This window comes from Barbus barbus (assembly GCF_936440315.1).
Source record: "Barbus barbus genome assembly, chromosome: 3".
NCBI classification, from domain to species: Eukaryota; Metazoa; Chordata; class Actinopteri; order Cypriniformes; family Cyprinidae; genus Barbus; species Barbus barbus.
Genome location: NC_136731.1, coordinates 20072187 through 20092520, shown reverse-complemented (window position 1 = coordinate 20092520; position 20334 = coordinate 20072187). Strand labels below are relative to the sequence as shown.

Here is a 20334-nt window from a genome sequence, read left to right as displayed (position 1 = left end):
AGATAGATAGATAGATAGATATAGTCAGATGATAGACAGACAGACAGACAGATAGATAGATAGATAGATAGATAGATAGATAGATAGATAGATAGATAGATAGATAGATATAGACACACAGACAGATAGATAGATAGATATAGACAGACAGACAGACAGACAGACAGACAGACAGATAGATAGATAGATAGATAGATAGATAGATATAGTCAGATGATAGATAGACAGACAGACAGACGATGATAGATAGATAGATAGATATTATAGATAGATAGATAGATAGATAGATAGATAGATAGATAGATAGATAGATAGATAGATAGATAGATAGATAGATAGATAGATAGATAGATAGATAGATAGACATAGTCAGATGATAGATAGATAGATATTCTGAAAGGAGAGAAAAACTGTTAAGGCATGAACTTAGTAGCAACAATAATTTGTTTGGAGACGACTGTCAACCATTACCTGATATATCTTCATTGTGCCACGGATTGTTTGTAGCTCGGACGGCACATGAATGTCCATAGACTCAATGTCTTCTGGCTCAACATAGAAGAGCTCTGTGGCAGACTTTTGCTGCTGAAGCTCCTCAAAGAGCACCCGAGCATTTGGTAGGTCCTTCCTTCTAGCTATGATGTCATCAGCTCTTCTTTTCACCGCTGCTCCTATCCCATCAGCAGGGCCTTTTCCGTGGCCAGCCTCCAGAAAGTTCCAAGTCCCGCTTTGACAGATCTGCAATTGCTTTTACTACTCCTTTTTCTTTTTTCCTCAGGTATCTCTCCCTGTCTCTTTTAAGTCTCTCTTCATATTTTATAGGGTCAGCTTTTATTTTGTCCCTATAGGCCTGTGACCTTTCTTTTGTTGTCTTAGGTGGCATCTAAATGAAATAAATTAATATAAAAGTATAATTTAGAAAAAAATAATATCATAATATAAATATAAATATTAAAAGTATTGTAATTTATTATAATATAAAAAGTATTACACAAATCTACTCTTGCAATCGATATCAATTGTACTTTGTAACCATAAATGTCATTTCCACCACATGCTGTCATTTCCACCACAGAGGGCAGTGTGGTGGAAATGACATTTCTGTAGTTTTTCATGATAAAATGGAAGATAGCTTCACTGATTAACTTTGAATTAATACTTAGCATTTAATGTATGCAAAATACTCTTATTTAACTTAAAATTTTTAACTTTTTAAAAACACCCTTGAAGGTACAGCATGTTTGGAAATGACGTAGAATAAATATATTAACTGATCAAGCAATATTTACCTTGATTTTTCTTCTTTTGTTCTTGATGAAAATTTAAAATTGCCTCCATGTCCAACATGTGCTCTGATGTCTCTGAACATTTCCATAGAAACCACCTAAACAATCTCTCACACAAACTTTTTAAAGGGACATTACAGTGTTGTGGTGGAAATGACACCAATACTGTGCGACAGCTATATGTTGTATAAAAAGTAATATTTATAGTGGTCTCACATTATATACTATAATGTATTTTAATTATTTTACTAGTGCTTAATTTAGGTATATTAATAGTTACCAGGTAAGTCATATTTTTAAACTGTATTTTCATTGTTGAAGTTAAAAAGCCTGGGTGTGCGACAAGGAGAAAACAGTGATTTTGATACCTATAAGGAGGTTGAAACGTATGAAAAAATCACAATACAAAAGGTAGTAAAAAGTGTTTAAGGAGGTTTTATTGTTAGTTTGAAAAGGAAAGAGGAATTTGTCCAAAATTATATGTATTTTTAAAAATATGACCAAAGTACATAAAAGTGCCCATAGTCTAAGAATCACCCATAAATGAAAAAACTAAAATAAAAAGCGATACTTCTATCCCTTGCCGGTGTCCCTGCCCGGTGGAGTCGCACGGTAGAGTTGATGGTCTTTACACTCTTTACTTTTGTCATTTAGCAGACTTAGTACTTAGTAGTAGTACTTCTCCTTCTATTGCACAGTTATTTCAGGCGCAGTGATAAGACCGAGCGCACAGCAAACGGAAGAGAGGTCAGAGCTGAGCGGGTTTAAGTGATCTTTCGCACGTGTGACAGCAGCGCTCGCGCGTTCCTCACGTCCTGTGCGTCCTCCGCGCGCATGACGTCACCGACGTCTCGAGCTATTTGTTCTGGATTGTGGGAGAGAAAGAGTCCGCGCGCCCTCACAACAAAATAAAGAAGGTAAACAAATCAACAGCCTTTACACTTGCGCAAAGCGTTTATTTCTTATTAAACGTCCCAGCGTGTGCCGCGTCGTTTCGCGCAACGGTCAAGCGCGCTAATCAGCGCTGAAATGATTGTCTGGTGCGCGCGGTGAAAGCGGCCTGTGTGTCGCCGAGTGCTAACGCTAGCAGCTAGGAAAGACAAACGCGTTCATAATAACGGGTCAGTTTGGGTATTATTCCGTTCTTGGGCTGGTTGCTTTTGTGTTTTAGCGCCGTATCACCCCGTATACATCGCGTGTGCGTCAAAGAAAGCGGGTAATGAAGGTTGTTTATTAGCATTAGGCCGTTTGCTGTGCAGTGCTAGCACAGGATCGCATCCCTGCTCTGCGCAGTTTGACGCGATCATCTCACGTTTCTCTGTGCGGGAATGCTATAGGATTTGACGTAAAATTGAATGAGAATAAGCATACACTTTACGCACGGCCAGATTAATTAAGTCGGCTTCATGTGATCCGCGCTCGTTTCAAGCGTCTGCCATTGACATGTGTATTAATCGCGGGCCGTGGTTGTTTCACGCTTTGGGGTGAGACTAGTGTGTTTTGATCGCACACACACACACACACACACAGACACAGTGATACGTAACGTTACACGACGCCGGACAAATCCGTGTCATACACCGTTAGCATTGATAGCGGGTAATGTTGTACAGCTCATTCTCTCGCTTATAGTGGCTATTACAGTGTCTCAATCGCATTACATTTCCTTAACAAATGTTTTGAATGTATATGAACTCATTTAACGGGACTGTAATGGTGTGGCCCTCGGTGTTTTAGCGACTTTGAGCACAAGGACTCATCTGAGCTGCCCACAGTCGCCATTTTGTGTTGCTCCGCCGAGTAACGGAGAAACGCACATCCTTTACCTTTTTATTTATTTATTCTTAAAAAATGTGCGAGAGTCCGTAGTCGTATTTGAGTGTTATTTTCCCGTTTTTAGTAACGTTACTATTCTTTGCATTAAGGTGTGTTTAGTTGAAAACGGAGATCTTGTCAGCGGCGCCTCGCATCGCTTTCGGTTTGCGCTCAGAGTGAATCCTCCTGCGATTTGTAACAGAAATATCCGATATATGAACTTATGGACAGGTTTAGGTGTTTAGTGTATTGAATATGTCCCGTAAACACTGTCAGTTATTCACCTGAATTTGTGTGCGAAGCAAGTCTTTGTAAGTTGTTTGTTATATCAGACAGCATAGCTATGTGATTGACAGCTGTTGAATGACCCACTGATTTGCTATTTTGTAAAGCGGTGATTTAAGTCGCTTATTAAATATATCATGTTGGACTGCGAGTTGAATTAGTGTCAGGTACAATCGCCTTTAGCTTGTGACTGTGAAATTGTATTAAGGCAGGCAAATGGGGTTTATTGTATTGCAGATAACTTTGTGATTGACAGCTTTTCCTGTGCTTTGTCAAAGCGTTTCTAGAGGGTTGTTATTAGAGAGCAGAAATGTTACAATAACTTTTAAACCATCTTGCTCTCTGTGTAGGCAGATTTAAGCAGTTCTGACAATTTTGCCAATTTTTTTTTTAGTCAGTTTGATTGTTAAAAAAACCTTAACATTGATGCATTTACCATATTATGTGAGACATGTACGTTAGTCATTATAGTAAAAATGCAGTAAGCTGGTTTATTTTTCTTAAATTCTTTCAAATTATTTTACAAATAAAACTTGTACAAATGATTTTATTACTTATTTTTGTTCTTTTGCTTTTATTAAAAATGAGAACATATAAGCAATTTATTAACAATAGGACAAAATAGGGCTTGGCGATATGGCCAAAAATATTATCACAAATATTTTCTTCCATATCGTACTACATATTTAATCATTTAATGGGAGGGAAATACTTTCCACATGTTTGTTAGCCCTTCAGAATATATGTAAACAACTCAAGAAGTAAGTTACCTTTTAATTTATGGCCCCATGGAATGCATTTTTTAAAATCTAGATTATCTTAGATATTATTTACCTATTTATTAATTCTGTTTTATGATTAATACAAATTTTTCATCAAAAAATTTCCTAATAAAATGAATTAATACAAATTCTAACAGATTAGTCTGTCTTAAAATGTAATCAAATTAAAATATAGGCCTAACAATTTACAACAACATTGCATTTTTATTCTTTGTCTTAAGATGCTGCACAACAGAATTGTATAAAAACATGAATTGGAAAAAAAAAAATCTTGGTTGTATGATATTCCGGTAACACTATTTTAAGGTGTCCATAATACAGAGTAATTACCTAATTAAGTAGTTAGTAGTAGGCGTTGTACTTGCATGAAACAAAATGTACTTACCATGTAACTAAGTTATGGAACAGCCTGTACTTACAGTTTGTAACTATTTACATATAATAGGCAGCTACTGTTACACATATGTAACAGACAGAGTCTTTTACAGAGCTACTTATGTAACCAAAAGATTGTTACATATGTGTTGCAGACTTTATCATTATAAATCTAAGCACACAGACATAAGCTACTTAAAATAAAGTGCATCAAGACTGTACTTAAGTGTACAAGTAGCTATGTAACAGTCTCGGCCTCTTACGTATGTGTAACAGTAGTTGCCTATTACATCTACATAATTACAAACTGTAAGTACAGGCTGTTACATAACTCAGTTACATGGTAAGCACTGTTCCCTCTAAGCTGCGTGCGTGCGGCCGAGCAGAGAAATAATGTGCCGTGAGCATCACGTGTGTTTGAGTTTGTATATCAGACGAAACCATGCTATTCATTCACACTGAGACAAGCAGACTTATTAGTAGTGATCGACCGATATTGATTTTTTTTTTATTACCGATACCAATTATTTGCATGTTTATGTGCCCGATAACCGATATTTATTTACTGTTATAAAGTAAATAAATGACTGCGTGAAGTAAGTCCATACTTCACTTTGGTTTTTCCTCCTTTCAGTCATCTTAACAAAAAATGTTTTGAGAATCAGCAGTCTTTCATGCAGGGCTCTAGACTCATTCTTCCCACTGATCTCACTTTTGCGACTAACTTTCTCAGTCGCACGAGCACATCATTTGGTTGCAATTTGTTTTTTGTTTTGTTTTTTTTTTTTTTTTTTTTTTTTTTGCTACAACATTTGATTAACCAATGCATGCTGATGAACTTTTATCATAGTTTATTTATATGGTCATGAAAGTGTTCAACATTCAACTTCATCGGTATTATCTGTGATTTATATTTTGTGAACAGGAATTCCTTTTTTCATGCTCTTTCACTTTCAAATTTGCGATCTTGGTGTCACATTTTACAAGAAAAGATAATTCTCTGTTTTGCTTATATCTACACACCTTTCATTTTTTAAGACTAAAACAAAAGATGGATTCATTGTTATTCATAATTAAAAAGCACAACAACAATAAAACAGTAGGTTACAATGACAAACTAGCTTACATAACATTTAACAAAAACGAATAAGACAAGGCATGGCACAGGACACATCACATGCTGTACTATATACGTCTAATAAATTACAGAATGTTAAGCAAACTCTGAGGAATCAAATAATAAAAATATAAAAAAATTAAGAAAAGCCTCCATAGCATAACGTGAAGTATAAACCAGGCTTTACCCACGAAGCGCTCGCGCTGAAAGCACCTCTCTTCACGTGATCAGTGAAATCTGACTCCTGCTATAATGTGCTGCGGCTCTGCAGCGCATGCTGTATGAAGCAGACGCTTTGGAGCAGCGCAGACCTGGCACTCGTACAAATGCGACCACGTTAAATTTTAACTCGCAAAAAATTACCATTTTGGTCGCAGTCTAGAGCCCTGTCATGTTAAATTTAATCTTCGTATTACAACAATAAAAAACATTTTATTTATAAAAAGCTTTAGCAGCAACACTAATATTAGCAGTAAACAAAATAAACGTAGAATGTCTAATGTTTTCAAATGGAGAAAATAAAGGACAGGAGTCATATCAACTTCATTTTTAGCTACAGTTTTAGTAGGTTTATAAGCTGTTTAATAGGCTAAAGAGTGAAGAAGCGGCTTCACGAGACTAATGATGAGCATATAGACAACAGAGAGAGAATTAAATTCAATGCTTTTATTTCCAACATGTAATCATTCATGGCTGTATTATTTAATTCATGCAAAGTTACGTCTTTATTTGGAGAGGACTTGACGGATTATCTACATGACTCCGACTTCACGAGACTAATAGACCACGGAGAGAATTCAATTCAGCGCTTTTATTTCCAACGTGCTCTAATTCATGGCTGTGTTATTTCAGGCAAAGTTATATCTTTATAGGGACAGGGCTTGACAGAGTATCTTATTTATCGTATGTCTTAGAGCCAAGTTGCATAAACTACATATCAGGCATTTATGTAATACATCTATTTTGTGCATTAATGACTGTAATATTAAATAGTTTACTAACTACAGCAAATCAAGTACCTGCACGCCGTTGTTGTCTCGTCTCTCCTCAGATGCGCTGCAATTGCGATCCCTGTAACATGATTAGCTATAAAAGGGATGTCTTCGAGTGGCAGAGTCTCTTAGAAGTAAAGATGGGCAGAGGCTCTCCAATCTGTGAGAGTGGGTAAAAAGATTGTGGAATACTTTAAAAACAATGTTCTTCAATGTCAAATTGCAGTCATCATCTACAGTGCATAACATCTTCAAAAGTTTCAGAGAAACTGGAGAAATCTCTGTGTGTAAGGGACAAGGTCAAAGACCTTGTTGGAAGCCTGTGACACTGCATCACTCATCAGCATGAATCTGTCATTGACATTACTAAATGGGCCCAGCAATACTTTCAGAAAACAACTGTTGGTAAACACAATCTGCCGTGCCATCTCCAGATGCCAACAAAAGCTCTATCATGCAAAAAGGAACCCATATGTGAACGTGGTCCAGAAGTGCCGTCGTGTCCTGTGGGGTAAGGCTCACTTAAACTGGATTGTTTCAAAGTGGAAAAGTGTTCTATGGTCAGACGAGTCCAAATTTGACATTCTTGTTGGAAATCACGGACGCCTTGTCCTCCGGGCTAAAGAAGAGGGAAACCTTCCAGCGTTTCATCAGCATTCAGTTCAAAAGACAGCATCTCTGATGGTATGGGGGTGCATAAGTTCATACATTATGGGCAGCTTGCATGTTTTGGAAGGCACTATGAATGCTGAAAGGTATATAAAGTAACATCCAACACCCTCTAGCAGCGAAAACTTACATATTGTGCCTTTAAGTAACTTCATCAGCTTTGCTTCTTTTTACTTGTTTTGATGAGTTCAATGTGAAGAATCTAAACATCAAGAGAAAAACTGACAAGTTGAAGTAGCTGTGCATTGTTAAAAATGTAGTTCACCCAAAAATTTAATTATTTGCTAAATGTATTAGCCCTGGCCATCCAAAATATAGATGATTTTGTTTCACTGCAACAGATTTGGAGATTTAGCATTACATCACTTGTTCACCAGTGGATCCTATGCAGTGAATGGGTGCCGTCAGAATGAGAGCCCAAGCAGCTTATAAAAACATCACAATAATACACATGACCCCAGTCCACCAGTTACAGTCTTGTGAAGAGAAAAGCTGCATGTAAGAAATAAATCCATAATTTTTAACTAGTTCTTCTGGTTAAAATATCCACGATGCATAAAATTATGAGTAATACATATTCCTTCAGTGGAAAAGTAGGGGTGCTCCGATCAGGATTTTCGCCAATCACAGAAAGCAGTATCTGCCTATAAGATCACAGATACCGATCTTTTTAAAGCCTTCTTTTTATCATGTAGAATTATTCGTAGTGATGATCCAATCAAGACCTGTCGGAGCCGGTAGCCTCGTGTTCAGCGCGTCAACATGCAGTGACGTTGCGCTTCGGGCGTTGCAATTTCAAGTCCTGACTTGCAGACCTTTCCTTATCCCATCCCCCCTCTCTGTCCCCCACTTCACTTCCTGTCAAACTTTGATCTGTCCTATCAAAATTAAAGGCCAAATCGCCAAAAATATCTGTTAAATCTTAAAAAAAAAAAAAGATATTTAGACATTTACTCAGGGCCTGAAATTAATTCCCCTCTTAGATTACTCATGTGAGATGTGATTTTTTTTTTTTTTTATTTGAGGGGTGGAGGGAGGCATTTCTTTCAAAAAATACGTTTCTCACCTAAATTTTTGAAAATGCACTTCATTTTTGTTTTGACTATTGTGCAGTTGTCACACAATCGCTTACACATAGCATAAACCTGATTTCGTGAGCTGTACTGTATGTGAGGTGGCCTTTTACACCAGGTTCACACTTACTCTGTTTGCAGTGCAGATGCAGTCCATGTGCGGTATGTGAGAGGTGCAGGAGCAACACTGACTGTGCTTTCACACAGGAGTCTGCAACTGATCTGTGGCTGTTTACCACAAACACAACATTTATCCATTTTTTTTATTTCAAATCCAAACATTGTTACTGAAAATGCTTTTTCTGCATTGTGATTCTTTTTTACACCGTAGAGTAATAAAATCTTTCATAGACGTGTTTAAATGCAATAAATATAAGAAGCACATTATTCAATGCTTTTTACTTTTGCATTTACTTCTAGATTTATATATTAAGTTGCGCAACCAAGTGGCAAAACATTTATGACTTTTCTTTCACAAACACTCTAAATTAAAACTTACCATTGACAGAAACAGTCAGCTCTACTGCCTTTTCTTTTGCATTTAATTCTTTATTACAAGAAATCCTGCAACAATCCTGGTTTATAAAGAACTTTGTTTTACTAGCTCCACGAGGGCCATCTATTATTGCTTTATCTAAAAGTGGACTTTTCCTTTAAACCTAGCCAAAAAGCCATAGCCTATGTGTTGACTGTGAAGCACAGCATTTATGGTGTAATTACTACATTTTCGTGTCAATCCATGTTCATATTTACCGCAAACAATGCGCTGTTACTTTAATTATTTGCTTGCAGCGCAGCAAAAATAGACTCGGTGTGGAAACGATCTCTGTACTGCTGCATTTGCGCATTTTGAGAGAGAAAGAGAGAGCGTGTGCGGTGATTCTCTCACACTGTGAAATTGTCTCGCAGAAAGTTTTCAAATTACTTTATTTAATGAAGAAATATGAATTGTACCACACCTTCAGCATTATAATTATTTTACCCGCGGCGGACCGAGACTGAGACCGTAGCATGTCATGCCAAAAGTCTTATGGCAGGCGCGTCTTCAGCTTGAGATTTTTTAAGAGTCTGCCGATCAAACATCGCAAAACGATTATCGGCCAACAGTGATCGTTAGCTGATCAATCAGAGCACCCCTATGGAAAAGTCATCTTGTCTGAATCAGGAGAGAAATGTGCACAGATCAAGCACCATTTACAAGTCCAAACAGTATGTTGTTAGAGGACAACAGGAATGGACTTTGTCTGCTGGATTATGGATTGGTATTTTAGTCAAGTGTTTCCCATTGACTTATTTGTGGTGGACCACCACAATATCAAAGCTGACCGCCACAAATAGATTTTTCCAAAAGGCTTTGATTTCGTTGAATAAACATGAGCACTGCACGTTTCAAAATCAAAACCGGTGCGGGTGTTTTTATATTGCTGCATTTCAGAAGGAATCCGACTGTCTTCAGAAAACTTTAATTTTCATTTCATCTTGCATGTAATGCCTGATAAAGCAGCGTTTGTATAGTGTAAGAATGACAACATATCCACGTGTTCTGGTCTACTAATAATAAAATTATAATAAAACCGTTTTTAACGGAGTATTTACCAGAATTTATTTAGCTGAAAAATGTAAATGTGCAGTATTTCTGAAAAAAAAAATTAAATACTTTTTTAAAATATAAAATCAATTAATTGGAGATGCTTTTGATTATTAAAATTTAATGGAACCACTAAAATGGAATCCAGAAAATAATGGAAAACAGAATTTGGTAAAGATAAAACTGTAAAACTCAATTAATTAGACAGGGTTTTTGATTAATAAAATATAATGTAACCATTAAAACAGTATAGAAAAATGAAAATGGAAAAAAATGAATTTGGAAATAAAATGGATTTCATAGGGCCCTATAATTATAATTTTTTTTTTTGTGGTAATTTTGAGCTAATGTAGATTACGCATTACAACAAATGCCTGCATGTGGCGCCAAACGCCTGACCATTGTTTTTACACATTACTGTGCGATCTAATCCTTGTTTAATGACCAGGCACCATTTAATTCAAATGTCCACTTAATCTTTAATATTTGGCCATTTCTTTAGGACAGAAATGCTATAGCCACTGTAATTAAATGAATATTTCGGACATAAAAACTTGTAAACTCAACGTGAAAAATCTACTTAATGCAAAGATCTAGTCAACTAAATGTAGAATTATCCGTTTTGTATGCAAATATTAACATTTGCACAATTTTTAAACTCAAAATAATAGAAAGGGGACTGTGTACGGGGGGGCTAGAAGCCAGGAAGGCCTCTTCCCTAGGGGTATCTGCTCTCCTTGATGTGATTTATAACCCCACCCCACTTCTCTGAGAGATTTTGTATTTTATGTGACTTCTGTGTATTTTCTACACCCCTCCCACCAGTGGGGATTTCTTTAAGACTGCAAGGGAAGCTCGGCTTCCCCTATAATGTCAAAAAATGAATGGTCAAATATGTACTATTGTGTTAACATTTTATTGATTAATGCGTTAGAGCACGTTCATCTCGAAGACGAGTTCGTTCAGAATCAGCTACAAATAGCAGGTGACTCGATTTCCTTCTCATATATTCCCGTAGCATCAGTGTATTTGCCTGTTGAAGCCCAGCGTCCGTTGACTTCTATGGGGCTGCTTTGAACAGTTTTTTTCAATGCTTCGAAACTAGACAGTCATTGGATAAATGCTGTGATTATGTCCCGGCCCCGGACGCTCAGCATCTCTGGGGGTGAATGGAGGAGTGGGCGGGGCTGGACTCCGGGCTTCTGCTTGATGATTGGAGGGTCTGTCGAAAGACTGCATCTCCTTTTGATTGACAGCGATTGTGTCCTATAAGAAGTCGCTGAAGCTATTCGAGCTCAGTCCCATAGCGGATTGACAAACTGCTGCAACCTATTTCTTGATATTTGGTTGGCGAAATTGCTGGCCAGTTTTCATCATAACAGGAGAAAGCTGTGTGATTACTTGGTGTTCCTTAACCCACCGGTGCGGGCTGTCTCGTTTTTCTTTATGAAGCGAAACAAACTAAAAATACTCCACGAGTTTTGATCGTATAGATAAGAGCAAGGTATCATTTGAAACTGCAAAGGGTCTACTTTTATTTGTATAGTCATAATAACAACAAAACAATGTGCTTTTAAAAAAATAGAGAAAATAAACAGGGTGCTCTGTCTCTGTCACCTCTTCACAGACACGTAAATAAAACAACATGAATAAAAAAACAAATATTCTATGTTAAAGTAATCCGTATGAAACCAATGCGATGTCAACTCATTATATCTAATGCTGTCAGCGGAAACAAACAAGTTCATCCCGGATACATCCCGGATAAATGTGTTGTTGTTTTTTCTCCTCCAGAGCACATAAACAATATACACTATGAAAATGCCAGGTGCAAAAGCTTGGAGACAGCATATATAGAAATGAAAACTTTTATTTAGCACACAAGTGATGATAAAGACATGTATCATGTTACAAACGATGCTGTTCTTCTGAACTTTCTATTCATCAAAAAAATTTAAAATCTTCTTAGCTCATTTCAACATAATAATAAATGTTTTTTAGCAGTAAATCACAATATTAGAATGATTTCTGAAGCATCATGTGACTGGAGTAATGATGCTAAAAAGTCAGCTTTGAAAGACAGTTTTGATTGTTCCTAATAAAATGTTTAACTGCACTCACAAGTAGGGCTGAACGATATGGACAAAATTTCATATCTCGATTTTCATGCCAGATATCTCGATATCGATACGATATGACTACGGGTTCGGTGAAAACCAAGCATTTCTCAGAAAAATAAAAACATCATAATACAAAAAAATTTGGAAAGTGTAGTTTTATTTTTAAGAACTCACTGGTGGACGTCGACTCGTACGGCGTAAAGGCCCTTTCACACAGGACGCGGCATGCGCTGCGCTATGAAACCCATTCATTTCAATGGCTTGCGCTGCACGAGGGCGGTTAGTTGCTGCGCCGACCAAAGCGCGCGCGCCGCGGTCAAAGTTCAAGATGGTTCAACTTTTGCCGCTGCGCTCTGTGACGTTTCCCCGCGCGGCCAATAGAAACGGGGCATCCAAACAAGCGCCGAACTCAAAATGGATGAACAGCTGATTCTCTGTGTGTCTGAATTTCCAGAGCTATACCATACAAGTTTGCGGTCGAATAGGGACCTCAGCGGTGCATTCAAGGGCACTCGTAAAACTGATGTTCGTTGTGTGACTGCCAGAGTTGTATGCAGGGCGGGGCGAGCGCGGAGAGGGGAAATCTATATCGTCTATATCGTTGCTTTTTTCGATAGTAATATCTAGAAAGTTCATATCTCGATATAGATACGATAACGATATATCGTTCAGCCCTACTCACAAGTGAATCTCAAGTTATTTTGTGTGATAGCTAAATATATACTTAATAAACTACAAACAAACAAAATAAAAATTTAAATGTATTCTTTCAATCATAAATCATTTAAATCATATTCTTTCTTGTAACTCTTCCTCTCAGTCACATACTTGACTAAATGGCTCATTATGAAGCTCATTATGCAGGCCTGTCTTCTCAGGTGTGAATGTGAAGGTTGACGCCTTCTCGCATAGACCCTTTTTACTCAAAAACTCAATGTATTGTTTTTTGTGAGCAAATAAACAAGATGATTTTCACATTATTTTGAAGCAAAAATTCTAGGCTACAAGATCCAGTTCTCAGAAGTCTTGTGAACAAATGTTCTGTATGTTTTTTTATGGCCTTATTTCAGTGACTTCAAAATGTTAGTTTTTCACTAACCCCACACAAACACTGCTTTCTCAAAAACAAAATAAAGTACATAAGTGCTGCTAACATATTATTGTAGCCCTATTCTTGCTGTTTACAGTGTTATTAGACTTTAGCCATTTATATATTTATAAGCAACTGAAAAAAGCACAAATGTCAGGGCATGTCAAAACTTCTCCAGGCCCCCAAAACACCCTCAGACCCCAGAGGGTTAAAGACATGGAGTTGGACAGTGCAATGCCTCAGCTTTACAAACTGTTCTCATTAGTGGCAACAATTGGAGCTACATCTGCAGGTGTAGAAAGGAGCTTCTCCTGTTTAAAGCGGCTCAAGTCCTACACCCGTAACACAATGGGCCAAGGCCGTTTAAGCAGCCTAGCTCTGCTGGCCATTGAGAGGACACTGGTCAAGTCACTGGAAAAGACGCCTAGTTGGTACGACAGGGTCACAGAGCATTTTCTTGAAAATAATTTACGTATAAATAAATGGACAATTTTTATGATGTAGGCTGAAAATGAGCTTCCCCTCTTTGAAAGACCAGCAGCCCCCACTGCCTCCCACCCCCCATAACCACGTGAACGCTAACCGAACGTGTTGGCTTTAGGTCGAAATGACAAAACAAGCACAGAAAATTTGAACCAAGTGATCTGACCCCCATAGTCCAAACAACCTCAGCTATGATAATGATAACCGTATTGGATCGTGCCTCCTACAAGAGACTAAAGAGTTTGTATCTTGTGGTACACGTCGCCTGTTTGAGGGTTAAGGCTGTGGGAAACACTGTATTTATGAATGTTGGAGTTCTTGCTTTCTTGATTTTATTTTGGCAGAAACCCGCAGGAAGATCTTAGTGCTTCTTTTTGTTGACAACAGCATGCAGATATTTAAATTATTCTCATTACGAATTTGGGTAGATGTTTGTTGCACGTATCACATTGTCACATGTCTTTAAATAAATTATAAAAATGTTACTGAGCAAATGACGAGTAACACTGTTTTAGCACTGGAAACAGATTATCCTCTCGTTTAGACTTTGAACCCTGGCGCCGCGAGCTCTTGCAGCGCTGTTTGAATATTCAATTCATGTGTGTATTAGAAAACATAACGTCTTGCAGTTTATTTATTAATCGTTTGAGACCACTTCGCGCTTTCAATCATCCAAGCAACCAGCAACAACCACCCTTCCTCTTCTCATCGGAAACATGAGATGCAGCGCTAAGCAGTCTCTCTCTGTCAGTGCTTGTAATGATTTTTACGTCTTTCTCTGACAACTTTAAATGCTTCCATACTGCAGACGTGTTTGCTGTATTAGTGCGCGCCTCTATTTGATCGCGTCATGTCATTGTTCAGTACAATTTATTCGGCCTTTTCGCTTATTTGGCCGAACACCAAAAGAGGTTTTCTTGATGTTTTCAGCCGAACAATTTTGGTTGCTGAACATTCTGTGCATCCCTAATTTTTGTCATACGCAGAGCTAAAGTCTCGAGACGAGCCTTTTATGACAGATAAAATGTTACTAAATAAATACATGATTGTAATCGAGAATGAGAAGTCTGGTTTCATCATGGTCGTATTTACCATGTTTACTATTGTAATGGCTAGCATGCATCTTTTGCATCACATATTTCTGCCTTGTATGGTGATCACAAGACTCATGATCAGATCTCAAACAAAAGCTATTTCAAACACTTGTTGCTGTCTGAAAGTGAGTTTTGAGCTAAAATTATTTTAAAACTCTGTAATGCTGATGTTATAGCTGTTAACTTTATGAAATGATCCAGCTGGCCCGCTTGGGCCCAAGGTTTTCGTTGGGCCAAAACACCTGGGCCGTTGGCCCTGAGGACGTGCCGACGAGGCATGATCAAGCCCCGGAACTGACAGTGGAAATGCCACTGGCCCTGGCATGCACTAGCACGTCGGCTTTTGGCCCAACAGTGGAGACGCGGCTATTCTGACAGCACCCATTCACTGCAGAGGACATTTGTTCCCACGAAGAACCAAGATCTTCTGCAATTTTCAGTGAATATAATTTTTTGGGTGAATTATTCCTTCACACCATGGTGATGGATTTTTTTTTTTTTTGCTTGGTGAAATGTAACATTACCTACAAATGAACATAATGTGTGTAAACCAGCCCCCTGAAAAAAAAAACCAATTAAATGCTCACTTCTGCATGTGAATGTGTCGTCTTTAGGGCTGGGTGTCTTTCAAAAATGTTCGATACCGGTTCCTGAACGATACTTTTTCCGATACCAATTTTATGAAAACAGTTTTAACAAGATTTCATTATCTCAAAAGACTTTGGTTTTATTTTTTTTTTCAGCTTGTTGACATGTATACAGACTCAAAGACTCATCTCCTGAGCCAATGCACAAAGGAACAAAATATAGCCAACACAATAAATCAGTACAAATAATTTTAATAAAGCTCAAATAGTTTTCAGTTTACACTAGTGCGTGCTCGTTTTAAAACGCATAGCTCAGACAGAATCATCATTTCTATTCATTTATTATAGGTTGTTAAAGACTTCAAGAAATTTAAAATCTTTATCCACTTTCATAAGTGGATGTTTTATTTTCTTTCACCATATGTTTTATTGTTATTAAATTCTATGTTGTAGTATGTCTAATTATTTGAATGCATAAAAACTACTTAGTTTATTCAAATTTATTCTTAAAACAGCCTTATGAAATGTTTTCTTTTTCCTCAGAAATTCTGTGTTCTGTATCTGGTTTTCAAATGAAGGCATAAAACATTAATTTCATTTTTCTTTTAAATTATTAAATTATTGGCAAACAAAATTTGACTATTAAAACATGGAAGAAATGTGTGATCATTAATTAAAAAATAAGAGTTTTAATAATTTTAATAGTAGCCTAGTAGTAGCAGTATGTACTGTCTGCTGAACAATATAAATTTATTTCTGCCGCAGTGTCTTCCAAGTTAAACCGAACTTTTATTGGGAATACCTTTACAGTTCTGTGTGTATATGATATGACGCAAGTTTTACTCAAATCAAATGGTAAAATGCTGATGAAGTGACTCTCAGAGCAGTTCTGGAGCTGTTATTCATGTGTTTATGTCCTCATTTAGCGAGACGGCAGACGCTGAAATGTCACGCGAGCTTCAGTCTGTGTCAAGTAAGCGAAACTGCGCGATATAGAGAGCAGACTGCTCCGTACGCTTTCGAAACGCTCTCGCGGATGTCAAACACTGATCAATCAGCACCGCGTCACTTCTAGTCAAACACACCTAGTGCTGCAGGCTTATTGGCTCACTGACGTTAATGAGATTAACCCCTTAGGTATCGAAATTTGGTACCGAACGACAAGACGTTTTTCGATACTCTGTGGTATCGAGGCAATTCGGTCGGTGCCTAAAAAGTATCGAACTCGATACCCAGCCCTAGTCGTCTTCATAGAGGACAGAGAACATCTCGTTCTTTAGGAGAGTTTAGTAATATGATGGGTTCAATACTATGCAACAGTCAGATTCAGGAAGTAAAAAATGTTGGGAAAAAGATTTTTACCAATAACTAATAATGATAATAACTATAATGTTGAAATAATGCAATATAATGCTGTAAAGAAAATTCCACCAATCAGAGAGTCACTGAGCGAATCGCGCCAAACGAGCACTGAGCTCTGCCTACTCCCATGAAGCACTACAAAATGACGCAATCAAATCGATTCGCAAAACATATAGGAAAATATTTGAATATGCATATTTGGTGTAATTTGCAAATTATTGTTTCTGCATAGGGCTAGGCGATATGGCCAAAACATTTTCACAAATTTTTTAATATCAGTCAATATCGATAATTATCACGATAAATTTCAAATCTTTATTTCTTTCAACTTTAAAGGCAGATTTTAGCTCCTAAGAGAGAGTTGTGGAAACCAGAAAATTACTTGTGGTTTTAAGCTACTCTTTATGGTCAGAACTTGACAAACATTTCACGTTTCAACCCTCTACGGACACCTTGGCAATTGAATTGCCATTGGCTAGTATATTTTTTAGTTTACTCGCCTAATGATAGAACTTTAGTAATTAGAACTAAAACTTGGTAACGTATGAATGCATATTAGTCATTTTAACTGAACTTAGGACTTGTGGTGGTGCATTTTTGGTCATTCAGTGTTTCTGTAAAAAATGGGGGGGGGGGAACTATCAATAATACTGATAAGTAGTCATGTCAAACGATTAATCGCATCCCAAATAAAAGTTTTTGTTTACGTAATATTAGGGCTGGACCAGAATATTCGACTATACGAATATTCGTTCGATGGGTTGGAATTCGATTTTCAATTTTGAGATTCGAATATCCTTTTTTTTTTTTTCTTTTTTTTTTTTTTCCTCTCTCGAACACCTGGCATCCCCCCGCAAAACGATTCTCAACTTGTCTGCCTGGCTGAACATCTGCACCAGCAACAGACCGTTCGCCATTGAAAGACGTTCGTGCTGACCTATAGCATGCACATATGAGCCGGCTTCTATTATGAGCGCGCTTGCCACACATCTACGTTTGAAATAATGAACTTAAGCGTGCAAAAGACGCAACATGTGAACGGACCTCTGCTGTCACAAAACCGAATGTGATGCATGCGTTTTCTTTGTCAACTGTCCCGAGATGCAAGCGAAAGTCTTGGGTCAGCGTGCAGTAGCTCTTGTAGTGCAGACGATATGTGCCGATATGAAGCCACTTTGAGAGAGTGAAAGAGAGAAGACGTGGTCCATCTGAATCACTCACGCTGTTTTCAAATGACTGATTTAATCTGATATTTTTTGTGGATTTATTTACTCATCTATCCTACATGCTATATTCAATAAATGTTTGCAGGAATTTCCATCATTATAAACTCGAAAGCTGCGGGAATGAGTAAACGTGCGATATACACGCACATTCAGGACCTGATTAAATATAACTCTATTATACAGAGATTTGTGAAATAAAGTTCCATGGCTTTTACAAAACTTTTCCAGGCCTAGAAATTGCTGTTTTAAAATTTCATAGCTTTTCCAGGTTTTTAATGACCATGCGAACCCTATAAAAGCAACTGCACGCTTTCAATCACTAAAGATTGAAGGGACCTATCAATTTACAAATTAAGCACTGGGCTACCTTATTAAAAGTATTGCTCTTAATAAACCTGTGTTTTTTGTATCACTAGTGCAGTGTCTGTCCTCGGAGCATATAAGCCCTTCCTGCGTGAAAGCGCGCCGCTTCCGGCTCACGCTGTTCTGTAGTTTATTAAAAGTTTTAATTATGAATGTCTGTTCTGTAGTTTATTTAAAAGTTTTAATTATGAATGTCTGTTCTGTAGTTTATTAAAAGTTTTAATTATGAATGTCTGTTCTGTAGTTTATTAAAAGTTTTAATTATGAATGTCTGTTCTGTAGTTTATTTAAAAGTTTTAATTATGAATGTCACGTGTCCATATTGCGCCAAAATGCAACACTGCACTCCCTTGGGTCCACAGCAACACACCTGCCACGAAAAAAGAAAAAAAAAGAAAAAAAGAAAAGTGTGAGCGGGAAATAAGGTGAAAAGAAAAAAAAAAACACGTGTTACCTCAGCCGCCAGAAGCAGAGTGCGGAGTTAATGTAGTACTGCAAGCAGACAGTGATCATGGAGTCCTTCATGAGTGATGTGCTGAAACAAAACTGAAGAGACTCACCTGTTATCGAACACGCACGCAGTAGTGTAAAGCACTTCTTGTTGTTCTGTGCGTTTTTTTTTTTTTTTTTTTTTTTGCAAAAAAATAATTGCTCAGTCTTTATTACAACCAACAAAAAGTTATTGTAGGTTAAACGTAACAGTCGAAGTTGAATCGAGATGGGAAAAAAAAAAAAAACTGAAGTTGCATTAGTCATCCGTCACCGACCGTAACAGCAAGTAGACTTTTAAAGCAGGAATAATGAGTGGATTAAAAAGGCTCTTTCTGTCGACAAGAGAGAGGAACAACCTAAGGGATTTTTATTTTTTTTTGCAAATTGTTTATTGACTTAACCTACACGCATGGAAATAAAGCGCATATACTGTGTTAGAACTGCATCGCATATAATTATTTAATTAAATCATAGCTTTTGTGAATTCACAATTATGCTTAATTATGATTTTTAAATGGGTTTAATATATCATGCAGCCTTGGAAAATAGTCTAAAAATGTGTTTTATGGATTCTTGTCCGTGAAATGCGCCACTTCTGGTATTTTGCCAGTTAATCGACACATGCAAAATGAAGTCGACGATTTTTCGACTAAAATCTACGAATCGCGATAGCCCTAATGAGCAAGTAAACTCATCTGCTCTCGTGAGCTTGCGCTGCGCTGCCATTTGAACTTTGAGCAGAGTGGATAAATGCTCCATGTGACTCGGTTTAAAGGAGTAGTACTGTTTCATTCCGCTTTTGGTGCATAGACTTTGCATCGAACATTTATCGAACTCGTTATCGTTTTATCAATGAAAATTAAATCACGATAATTATCATTGTTTTATCACTCAGCCCTATTTCTACAAATAAAAACAACTTCAAATGGATAGTTTTGTTTTACAATTGATTAATGCAAATCTCATTCACAGTGGTTTATAGGATTGTAGTTCTTTCCCTCACTAAAGCCATTAAGTACATAATCTTGTACCTTTGCCTTTTGTCTGATTTTTTTTTTTTTTTTTTTTTTTTTTTTTTTTACTTCAAATGAATCCCTATGAGAAAAATGTATGTAAAAAACACTTAAGAACCAGCAATGCTGAAAAGTGGGCAGGCACTCATGCACCCTATGAACTATCTTGTTTTACTTTAGTGTTACTAACACACAGGTACTGTAATCTCTGTACCTTTCATACTCTGTGTACACAGTCCTCAGGCAGAATAAAGTGCACAGAGATAGCAGGGCAGAGGTCAGGCCAGATGCTGGAGGTTACACGCAAACCGTGTTAGATGTGTGTGCTAATGTACGCATGACTCGAGGTCAGTGTCTTCGGACCGCTTGTTTGTTTTTTGGTCGTAACTTCACAGGGAACATTCAGGGTGTAACTGAGCTGTTGTTGGGTGGAACGCCTCTCTGTGTGCATGTCTGGTTGTTTTCCCCTCCTCACAGTTTTTGTTGCTATAGCAACTCCATCATTGGCCTCGTTCAAGATGT

The 20334-nt window shown here is 37.3% G+C and overlaps 1 protein-coding gene across 2 annotated transcripts in view; it reads left to right on the top strand.

Moving 5' to 3' along the window:
- Positions 1 to 2046: 2046 nt before the first annotated feature.
- Positions 2047 to 20334, top strand: part of LOC306856196 (bromodomain-containing protein 4-like) — a 73686-nt gene continuing 55398 nt past the window's right edge. For both annotated transcript variants that reach the window (XM_079395294.1, XM_079395293.1), the window contains exon 1: positions 2047 to 2203. The gene's annotated coding sequence lies outside the window, so the exon portion shown is untranslated. The remainder of the gene's footprint in view (positions 2204 to 20334) is intronic.